This window comes from Erythrolamprus reginae, chromosome 2 (assembly GCF_031021105.1).
Source record: "Erythrolamprus reginae isolate rEryReg1 chromosome 2, rEryReg1.hap1, whole genome shotgun sequence".
Lineage (NCBI taxonomy): Eukaryota > Metazoa > Chordata > Lepidosauria > Squamata > Dipsadidae > Erythrolamprus > Erythrolamprus reginae.
In genome coordinates, this window is record NC_091951.1 from 259,441,180 (window position 1) to 259,453,471 (window position 12,292).

Consider the following 12,292-nt stretch of genomic DNA (forward strand, 5'->3'; position numbering starts at 1 on the left):
GTTCAAGTGATCTTGAATCTATCCCTCTGTTAATGAGGGATAGAATCAAGATGAGATAACCCAAAATAAAAGCTGCAAAAAAGTCTAATAAATAAGATATTCCTTTTTGGGAATAAGATCTGGGAGGCTAGGAATAATAGGATAATGCTATCCATTCAATCACATCCAGTTCTCGGTAACTGGATGAATAATAGAATAGAGTCAAATGGAGAGGGTTTGCGGGATCTAAATTCTAATAAGCAGATTTTGCCAGTTTATTTATTCAATTTTTATTTATTTATTCAATTTTTACGTCGCCCCTCTCCTTAGACTCAGGGCAGCTTACAACATGTTAGCAATAGCACTTTTTAACAGAGCCAGCATATTGCCCCGACAATCCGGGTCCACATTTTACCCGCCTCGGAAAGATGGAAGGCTAAGTCAACCTTGAACTGATGATGAGATTTGAACCGCTGACCTACAGATCTACAGACAGCTTCAGTGGCCTGCAGTACAGCACTTTACCTGCTGCGCCACCCCGGCTCTTAAATTTATTAATTATATTAAATGTTACAAATGTATTGATGCCAGTTAGGTGCTTGAATTCAGGACATCCACTACTAATAGAGGGAAATGCTGCAGCATTTACAATTTTACAAGTAAGAGAAACAAGAATCTAAGTGGATTCAATGTGGGCAAAGTACCCGGTAGTTCATAGTTGATTATGCTCACACATTTCTCTATTCCTTGGTAATTTTATTTTTCACAATTTTTAAAAAATTGTAAGCTGTGGCCAGAGATGCTTTGGATAGTGAGATGGGAGCAGTGATGGGCTCCTACAGGTATGGTCAGGTACACAGAGCTGGTAGAAAAAAATTGGTCAGGCATGCAGAACCGGTTAAAAAAAAATTGATTTTCCCCCCTTTTTTTCCCTTCTGGGCTCTGGATATGCTTTGCCTATTACAGTAAATAAGGTTGAATGTGTATAATTCTAGAAGAGCTGTGCGTGCATGTGTTTGTGTACATACACATACAGTTTATATAGTAGATAATGTATATTTTTGTGTGCCTGTGTGTAATATGTATGTACACATATGGCATATATACATAGAATTGAATAGTATATTTTGGATGTAAATAGATAGGAAAATTGTATCTCTTTAAGGCGAGGAAAGGCCAGGCACCCTAACCCAAACCCTTGATGTGAGTGAAATCAAGTTGGCCACCTTTAAGCCAGTCACATGACCTTTAAGCCACCCCATGGTCACCTTATCGTCAAACCACTCCCACCTGATCATATGGCTGGCAAGCCACACCCACAAAATAAGCCACACCCACAGTGCAATAGTAAATTTTTTTGAAGCACTTCACTAGATGGGAGTCATACAAATTTAATAAATAAATCAATAAAGTTGTGATTTAAATAATGGTTGCAGAAGAATCTGTGAAAACAGAATAAGTTGGATGATGGTATTTCTGCCAAGAATTAGGAATGTTGAATGAACAACTGTTATTTTCATGGAGATTACCCCTTTCCTCTTGCTTATCAATGAACAGCAGAAAGTTGCTCTGAATATTCTTTTGCGAGTTCAAAAATCTTTATTCCACTCTGTCCAATATTCAGGTGGAACATTTAATGGGCTGATTAATTTTTATGAGCGGCAGCTCTCCATCTAATGGAAATGGTAGCTGGCAAAAAACAAAAAGCAAATTATACCATTGTCATGGAATGATTTCTTATTGTTGAAAGAGAACACAAGATTTAATAGAAGAACTATATTCTTGATGTAGTTTGATGATTTATTATAGGTAGGCATGGAAGATCTTTTAAAAGTTAGCAATGCTGCTATAGAAACATCCAATGGAAATAAGGAAAAATAAGGAAGGGCTGGCTTAATGATTGTTGTGATGAACAGAAGGAAATAGGCTTTGAGAAATATCAATAAAGTATGGATGTAGCATGCACACTCATATTGTGTTGCTGTAATTTGTCCCATCTGATTCTCGAGGCATAAACAGATAACCATTCTATGGCAAAGATTAGATGACGCCAAGCAATTAACTTGGGTGTATAGAGAACCCAGCCAACATGAATTTATAAAATTAAGCCCATCCTTTAAAAGTCAGTGAAAATGATGGTTCCTTTACCATGGCCACCTCGAGGTTGAAGTTCGAGCTTAGTGAAGGACAAAAAAGTAAAGTCTGTGGCTGAGTCTTGTTTTGTTTTTATGTCTGTCCAGGCAAACAATAAGCTCCAGAGGGTGCTCTTGCCTTAGTTGTGAAGTCACACAAGGGAAGAGTGGTCTATGAGTAACATTAAGCCCCTGTCACAATATTTATTTAATCAATTTATATACTGCTTCCCATATCAAAAGGTATCTCAAAATGGTGTAGATGAAAAATGCAAGATACAAGAAAGACAGACTTACAGCAATTAACTCCTTTCAGAAAACGTGCCTAAAGATTATGAAGTTCTGTAAAGATTGGAATTAATTAAATCAAAAAAATTTGTGTGAATAAAACTTTTTTTGTTAATACATAAACAGAACAACAGACTAGTGTTGTACCTCATGATTCTTGAGAAATGTATCTTTTCTTTTCTGTACACTGCGAACATATGCACCATCTTTCAGCTGTGGCGAGGGGGGCGTTTGCCCAAGTTCGCCTGGTGCACCAGTTGCGGCCCTATTTGGACTGGGAGTCACTGCTCACAGTCACTCATGCCTTCATGACCTCGAGGCTCGACTACTGTAATGCTCTCTACATGGGGCTACCTTTGAAAAGTGTTCGGAAACTTCAGAGACTGCAGAATGCAGCTGCAAGAGCAATCATGGGCTTCCCCAAATATGCCCATGTTACACCAACACTCCGCAGTCTTCATTGGTTGCCGATCAGTTTCTGGTCACAATTCAAAGTGTTGGTTATGACCTATAAAGGCCTTCATGGCACCGGACCAGGATATCTGCGAGACCGCGTGAATCCCAGCGGTCGGTTAGGTCCCACAGAGTTGGTCTTCTCCGGGTCCCGTCGACTAAACAATGTCGTCTGGCGGGACCCAGGAGAAGAGCCTTCTCTGTGGCGGCCCCGGCCCTCTAGAACCAACTCCCCCCAGAGATTAGAATTGCCCCTATCCTCCTCACCTTTCGTAAGCTTCTTAAAACCCACCTTTACCGTCAGGCATGGGGGAACTGAGATATTATTTCCCCCTAGGCCTTTACAATTTATGCATGGTATGTTTGTATGGATGCTTGGTTTTATAATAAGGTTTTTTAGTTGTTTTAGTATTGGATTGTTCCATGCTGTTTTTTATCACTGTTGTTAGCTGCCCCGAGCAGTGTTCCCTCTAATTTTTTGGGGGGGGGTGGGCGGAAAAGTATAGTGTCTGAGCGGCAGTCCCTTCGGGACTGGACGGCACAGAAATAATAAATAAATAAATAAACAAACAAACAAACAAATAAAGAATCCACTCTGTTCTGCCTCAGAGAATTTCAAAATAAAATACTGTACTGTGTGTCTATAACAGTGAGCTCATAATAGGGCAACTCTATCAATACCAAAATGCCACTTAAATAGTTGAGCTAGTTTCAAACTAGATTTTGATTTTCTTTCTCTCTTCCTTACTCCCATTCTTTTTCTTTTTCTTTTCCTTCCTCTCTTTTTTCTATCTGTTTCTCTCTCTTCCTCTCTTCCTCTCTCTCTCCTTCCCTCTCACTCTTTCCCTCTCAGCTTCTGGGCAGGTTTGGAAAACTCTGAGTTGATGATGATTTTTAAGTGAGCGATTGCTCACTGCTCAGCTTAGAGGGAACTATGGCCCCGAGTCTACGGAGAGAGACGGCATACAAAGAAAGAAAGAAAGAAAGAAAGAAAGAAAGAAAGAAAGAAAGAAACTAACAAACAAACAAACAAACAAACAAACAAACAAACAAAGACAAATTCCTTGTGTGTCCAATCACGGTCAATAAAATTCTGTTCTGTTCTGTTCTAGAAACATAATGGCAATTTTAGATGATTTATGCCAGGCAGAGAAAAAAATAACTTTTTCTTTTCTTAGATCCTCTTAGGTTTTTATCTAATAAATATGTATGTGTTTGCGCAAACACAAAATTCATATTAATGTGATGTTTGATTTGACCTAACTACTTCACATTTTGCCTTTGTGACACCCTGGTAATGGACATCAGGAAGAGGAGGAAAAATAAAGTAAATCGAGATGATAAATGTGGCTTTGAATGCATAGATGTGTTGCCATCTTGGCATTTGTCCCCCTGAAGACAGGTATTTATATATTTACTTATTTAACATACTGTAGCTCGTATAATTTGTACAGCACCTGTCATCACAATTTTAGGCATGCATAGGAAAGCATTAAAAAGAGTTCCTAAGGTTTTGCTCAGATTTCATAAATAATGCAAAGGAAAACTAGCATTCTTTATTCTTAGAAAACATCTGTCATAGGACTGATTAAAAACTTCTTAGATTTCAAGTTAACTTTTTAAACATAATTTTGAACATAGGATTCAGGCAGGATTTCCAACACTGTTGTGCTGAAAAAAGAGCAGGAATCAATATGGTACACTATCAATAATGAAACATCCAAAAATATGTTGTAAAAACAGCAAAAAATGAAGTTTATGGCTGCACAAGTTACAAAAAAAATCAACTGGTCAAGCATTTGACATAATATACTGTCCTACTGGAGAAGAGAAGCACTTATTGATAAAAACCTGAGCAGCTTAATTTGCCTTTTCTTCTTTGACATTTCACACGTTATTGTATAGTTTGTGCCCTAGCACTGCAAGTTAATTTGGGGATGGGGAGGGAAATAAAAATATAAAAATAAATATTCCAATCAATGAAGACCTGCTTGCTACAGTGGTATAGTGGCTTCCTAATTTATCCCCTTGACTTGTAATTTTCCTGGCAGCCTTATTAAGTAGGAGAGCCTATAAATGGAACTTTAACCAAGGAGAAAGTCTTTCACATATCCATATCCATATCCATATCCATATCCATACACATATCCATGTTTCTGCAACACTCTGTGGCCTGCACTGGCTGTCGATCGGTTTCTGGTCAAAATTCAAAGTGTTGGTAATGACCTTTAAAGCCCTACATGGCATTGGACCAGAATATCTATGGGACCGCCTTCTACTGCACAAATCCCAGCGGCCGATAAGGTCCCACAGAGTTGGCCTTCTCCAGGTCCCGTTGACCAAACAATGTCATTTGGCAGGCCCCAGGGGAAGAGCCTTCTCTGTGGCGGCCCCGGCCCTCTGGAATCAACTCCCCCCAGAGATTAGAACAGCCTCCACCCTCCTTGTCTTTCGCAAATTACTCAAGACCCACCTTTATCGCCAGGCATGGGGGAACTGAAACATCCTCCCCAAGGCTTTTATACTTTATGTTTGGTATGTATGTGCTGTATGGTTTTAAATTGTTGGGGTTTTAGATATGTTTTATTTTAATATTAGATTTGTTTCACTGTTATATTGTTCCTATTATTGTTGTGAGCCACCCTGAGTCTTCGGAGAGGGGCGGCATACAAATCTAATTAATAATAATAATAATAATAATAATAATAATAATAATAATATACACAGGGATGGGCTCCAGCCGGAACACTAAATTGGGCTCGCCGCCACGGCTCATGAGTGCTTGCAAGGCCAGTGCAATTTTGCTTCTGCACCTGTGGAGATAGCAAGTGCACCTGTGTTTTGGCATGCACTGAAACAAAAAACGTCACCGAAACTGGGGCGCACCTGCAGCTCCGTGCACGATTTTGCTAACTCCACAGGTGCAGAAGCAAAATCGTGCTGGTCCCATAAGCACTCATGAGCCATTGCGGCAAGACCAATTTAGTGTTCTGTCTAGCAGCCCACCCTTGCATATACATACACATACACATACACATACACGTACACGTACACGTACACGTACACGTACACTTATACGTTTGTTTGTTTGTTTGTTTATTTATTTATTTATTGGATTTGTATGCTGCCCCTCTCCGCAGACATGAACATGGACATGGACATAGACATAGACATCCTGTCCTGGATTGATAACTGGCTAAATTGTAGTAAGCAAAGGGTGACAATAAATGGACAATCCTCTGGATGGAAAGAAGTGAGCAGTGGTGTACCGCAAGGTTCAGTTTTGCGACCTTTACTTTTTAATTTATTCCTTAATGATCTGGAAGCAGAAGTAAATAGTCAAGTAGCAAATTTTGCTGATGACATTAAATTGTTCTGGGTAGTGAAAAATGAAACTGATTGTCGGGAGCTCCAGAAAGATCTCTCGAAATTGAGTAGGTGGGCAACCAAGGAAGATTTCAGGGTCCATTAGGCATCTGGGATGGAACCACTTAATTGATTATGCCTCCCTGCAGTGAGGAATGATGCCTTAAAGTCTAACCTCAGTAGGAAATGATCCGGCCATAACAAGGGAGAAACAACTATACCCCTTAATTCGAGATCATACATCCACTGCCCCGAGAGGAACATCAGGTCAAGTGTGCCCCCCTCCCATGAGTCAGACCCTGAACTACTTGGGTCAGGTCCATGGTTGTCATGGAAGCGATGAACTCCTGAGTCTCATCCAAAGATTCACCAAGGGATGGCAGGTTAAAGTCCCCCAGTACCATAAGCCTCTTGGGGAACTCTACCATCAATCCGGCTACCGCCTCTAGCAGCACAAGTAGGGCCAGTGTAACACAGCTGGGAGGCAGGTACATTAGCAATAAACCCAATGGAACCCTTGAGTCCAACTTCAAGAGGAAAGACTCACACCAAACAATCTCCGGGGCAAGGAACCTATGAGGAAGAAGACTTTTTCAAGCAATAATTGCCACTCCCCTACCACATCCCCGGGGTCGTAGCTGATGCAGTAATTGAAATCCAGTGAAGGACTACCAAACTTTTTACTACCACATTGTGGCCGTGGCTTATGCAGGACACCCTGCATTTTCTTTCAATATCGTTCAGTGCAAATTGGGTGCTCTTGGATGGAGCTCCATTTTTGCTGCCCCACTGCGTTTCCCCCCCATCTGGGCAGCAGCCCAACCCTGTTGAAACCCCATCTGGGCACATCTCTGAGAGGGGAAAACTCCCCCCCAAACCCAACATACACATATACATACACATGCATACGCATACAGTATACATATACACATACACACAAACTATCTCTGTGTGTATGCATGTGTGTATACACTCAATATATTTTCTAATCAAATTTAAAAACTTCAATTATTAATTAAAAAAACTATTCTGATCTGTGTTTCAAACTTCAGATAAACTGGACTTAATTTTGAAAACAGTTAATATCTTCCACTGTAAAACTTTTTTTAAAAAAAAGCTTTTGAAAAAGCCTATGCTCTCCTATATTTAAATGTCGAAGAATATTTTTTAAGAAACTGCAAGATGAGAAAACTCTCAGTGGGTATCCTCACAGCCTGCATGAAATTTTTAATAGGACACTCATATTCTTATTCCAACACTTCAGAATTTTCATCTCTATAAAATAATCACCAGGTGACTGATTATGATTAAAGAGATGCATGTCGTGTGATTTTTTTTCCCCTTCCTATTTTTTAACTGTTATGGAATAATGTTGCTGGAAGTTTTAAAGCAGCACACATGGACACACACCCACACCCAAACACAAACATTCACACACATATACACAAAAACATACACTCACACATACATGCCCCGAAGCAATATTTTCTGATATGACTGCATACTTCTAAAATCCTCCATATGAAAAAATGTCTATCTCCTAAGTTACAGTACAGCTTGGTGTTCACACTGTTTGCTTATAAAATCCCCCTGCATCATTTGTGACACCACTAACTTGGAAGCATGGTGTCAAAGATTTGTAAACCAATTTAAGCCCTGCTATATAACAGGCTTAACCAGCAAAAGAAGAACATTACTATTTAATATTTAAACAATATGTTTAATGTTTGAACAGTAAAGTTCATCTTCTGAATACTAAACTTTGAGGATGGATGGCTTAGAAGGAGCAGGGAAAAATAACTGGGGGGAAATGGTTTCAAATACAGGAAAATGTTTTGAGAGCGAGTGAGACAGATTTAAAAGAAAGGTGAAATGCTTTCCCAATCTAAATTATAAGATCTTGGGATATTCTCCCCAAGAAAAATGGGGGAAAGCATTTGTTCTGATTAGTTGTAAAACCATCCATTTCAAAAATTGCATGGCAAACCCATGACTCGGACCATGGACAAGGGTGGGCGACAAAGCGGAACAGCGGGAATGCCATTCTGTTGATGGAAATGGAGCACATAGGATTCCTCCATTGCTGTCTGGCATGTACATGCCGTGCATGCACTACCGGTGCAATTCCGGTAAAAATTATTGGTGCCACACATGTGCAGAAGCAAAGAAAACACCAATTTTTGTTGCCAGGAAGCCGAATCTCTCAGCTGCGCCTAGAGCGGCAGCTGGGCCCAACAGCAAAAGTGGCCTGCCCCAGCTCCAGCCGCGTGGCCTGCGGTGTGGGAGAGCACAGAACAGTCCAGGTGACCAGAATTGGGGCCGCCCGGTCTGCCCCTGCAGGAGGTGATCCAGGTAAGGAGGGGCGAGGGAAGCAGCGGGGGGGGGGGGGTTTGAGACTGAGCAGAGCGGCAGGGCAAGTGGAAGGGAGAGTGAGGGCGAGTAGCATGGTGGGGGCTAGCAGCTCTTACCTTGTCTTCTCTCCAATTTCCGGGTTTTTTTTGCTTCCATTGCATGCGCAGAAGCAAAAAAATCCCAGAAATAACACACACAACTGCCGTCTTCATGTGAGATTTGGCTTTTGCACATGCGCAGAAGCCGAATCACATGCCAGGCACAGGGCATGCTCCTGGTGCATTCCGGTTGGGCTGGGATTGGTAGCCCACCCCTGACCAAGGACATGTAATATGGAAAGGATGCTATGGGGGCTTTTTTAAAATCATGATTTGGAAAAGATTGGGGGGGGGCATGTTAATACTGCTTTAGTAAGACCACACTTGGAATTACTGTGTCCAGTTTTGGTCACTATGTTACAAAAAAAGATGTTGAAATCCTAAAAAGAATGCTGAGAAGAGCAACAAAAATTAAGGGTATAGAAACAAAAACATATGAAGAATGGTTGCAGGAATTGGATATGTCTAGTCTAACAAACCATGATAGTAGTCTTCCAATGTTTGAGAGACTGTCATAGAGAAGAGGGGGTCAACCTATTCTCCAAAGCTCCTGTGGGTAGGAAAATAAATAACGGATGGAAATTTATCAAGAAGAGATCCAACCTAGAACTAAGCAGACATGTCCTGACAATGACAATTAACAAATTAAATGGCTTGCATCCAAAAGTTGTAGATGCTCCATTACTGGAAGTTCTTAACCCTGCTGTTCTGTTCGGGTCCTATGTGACCTGAAACCAAGTTTGAGTCCCCTGTAAAACATTTTCCCTGCATATCTGAAACTTGAAATTTCATGACTTTTCATCATTTCAGGGGTTCTCTCTATGAGAATTTTTTTGGGGGGGTGGGGGGCTTAGTTTTTGCTGGGCAAAAAAAGTCACAAATCTTCTGTTCGGGTCACATACGACCCGGACCGAAAACTCTTCATTTGAAGTGCTTATGTTTGGTCAATTTGAAAACTTTTTTCACTTGGAAAGTAGTCTGAACATTTCTTCACACAATGATATGAAAACTGAAATGAAAAAAGTAATCCTTATTGGTTTATTTTGCACATAAATGTGTCTCCCCCCCGTTTTTGTGAAAGTTTTTTCAATTTATGGATAGTTTTGCTTGCAAAATGCATTCTATTTTACTGAAGTTGGTGTGGGATTGGTAGCTTGAACATTTCTGAATATAAGAAAAATATAAAGGAACTGAAAAAAATGATTCTTACTGGTTTTTTAACATCAGAAATAAGCCCCCCCCTCAGATGCTTGCAACCATTTTCACTTTTTATTTTTTTTATGCTCCAAATCCAAAATATTCTTTAAAATTTTAGGCATTCATTTACTCAATTTAACAATGCTGATCATCAAAAAAATATTTGTGGGGGTGGGGGAAAAAGTTTTTTTCTGGGCAAAAAAAAAGTCAACTTTAGTCTGTTCGGGTCATATAGACCCGGACCAAAATGATTTCTTTTAGGTACTTTGAATTTGGTCTTTTTGAAAACTTTTTCAACTGGAAAACTAGTTTGAACATTTATGAACATAATGATGTGAAAATTGAACTGGAAAAATTGAGACTTATATTTCTATTTTGATCAAAAAGCCCCTCCTCCCATCCTTTCTGAATTTCGTGTCAATTTATATTTTTTAAGGCTACAAATCCCTAAGGAATTTCCCCCCAAAAGGTTTGATATACTAAATTGAACAATCCTGAACATAAGAAAAATATAAATGAACTGAAAAAAATGGTTCTTATTGGTTTATTTTTCCCACAAAAGGGCCACCCCCCCCCCGGCCTTGCTGTGTGCCATTATTGTCACTTGTTATACATATTTCTCTAGAAATATTTGGAATATCCTTTTGAAAATCAACCACATTGTAGCCAGATAACTAATTTTATGAAAGAAATCCATTTTACTAAAAAAAAGTATGTAAGTTTGAAATTAACAGCATAATTTTTATATAAATTGAAATAACTTTATGTGCAAAATAAACCAATATGCATCAATTTTTCCAGTTCAATTTTCATATCATTATGTTCACAAATGTTCAAGCTACAAATCCCACACCAACTTTAGTAAAATAGAATGCATTCTGCTAGCAAAACTATCCATAAAGTGAAGACTATTTCACAGAAACGGGGGGTGCATGCATTATATCAGCAAAATAAACCAATAAGATTTACTTTTCCCATTTCAATTTTCATATCATTGTGTGCAGAACTGTTCAAGCTACCAATCCCACACCAACTTTAGTAAAATAGAATGGATTTTGCAAGCAAAACTATCCATAAATTGAAAAAACTTTCACAAAAATGGGGGGGAGGCACATTTATGTGCAAAATAAACCAATAAGGATTAATTTCTTCAGTTCAATTTCCATTCCATTGTGTGCAGAAATGTTCAAACTTGTTTCCAGGTGAAAAAAGCTTTCAAAAAGACCAAATATAAGTACCTAAAATGATCAATTTGCAGTCCGGGTCAAATAGACCCGGGAACATAAGATTAGGGAGTTTTTTCGAACAGAACAGCAGGGTTGGGACAGCTATTTGTTTGAAATGCTTGCGTATTTCAAACAAATGTGAGCTGAACTAGAAGACCTTGAGGACTAGAAGACCTCCAAAATCTCTTCCAACTCTGTTATTTCATTTAAATTAGCTGCATCTTTTTTTCAAGCTTCTGGGCAAAGTTGAAAAAGGCATTGCAACTTTTAATGAACTGACGTATTAATTGAAGCCTGAAAAAAAGATACATCTGTTCTCATGCTACCCTGTGTTCCAGGTTATGTTTTCCTAATCATTTCTGAAGCATGCAGGTTTCCCCTGCTTAGCCCTTTTCAATACCTTTCTTATTTTTATTTTATTTTTTTGCTAAAGGAAGGTAACTTGGTATTTGGAATGGCAGGACAGGAAAGAACTGACACTGTCTGCCACTCATAATTATTCTACTAATTCAGATAATTATCTGAGAAAAGAGACTGAAAAATCAAGTTTGGTTCCCAATATACCATGTTAAAGGGGGGGGGGGGGGACAAATTAGCTTGGAGACAGAGCCAATATAGCTCCAGATTAATCTCTGTTACCGCTCCGGAGGCCTTCAGGAAACCCTTGCTGGCTGCAGAAATAATGGCCCGAGGTTTGTGAGGCCTGGTTGTAACTATCTGAAGGTAGCTCCACTTCTATTTTGTTTCAAAATTTCCAAAGCTTTCCTGGACCCTGAGGAGAGCAAAAAACAGTCAGGAGATTTCAGTGAGGCCTATGCACATGCACAAGGGGGGGGGGGGGGAGAGAGACGCATTTCATTATGGGTGTGGACACACACACGCATGCTATTGTGCGCTCACACACCTGTTTGGCACCTGAGTCAGATATAGATATAGAAGGACATGCAGAAGGCCTAAGTGGGATAGAATCAGGAAGCCTTATCCAAATTAGGTAAACCTATGTGTTGTGTTCAAGTCTGCAATGATCCACTTCACTTCGGAGGCAATTCAGGTTACAGGAAGAAGTAAAGGAAACATAGAAACATAGAAGACTGATGGCAGAAAAAGACCTCATGGTCCATATATTCTGCCCTTATACTATTTCCTGTATTTTTATCTTATGATGGATATATGTTTGTCCCAGGCATGTTTAAATTCAGTT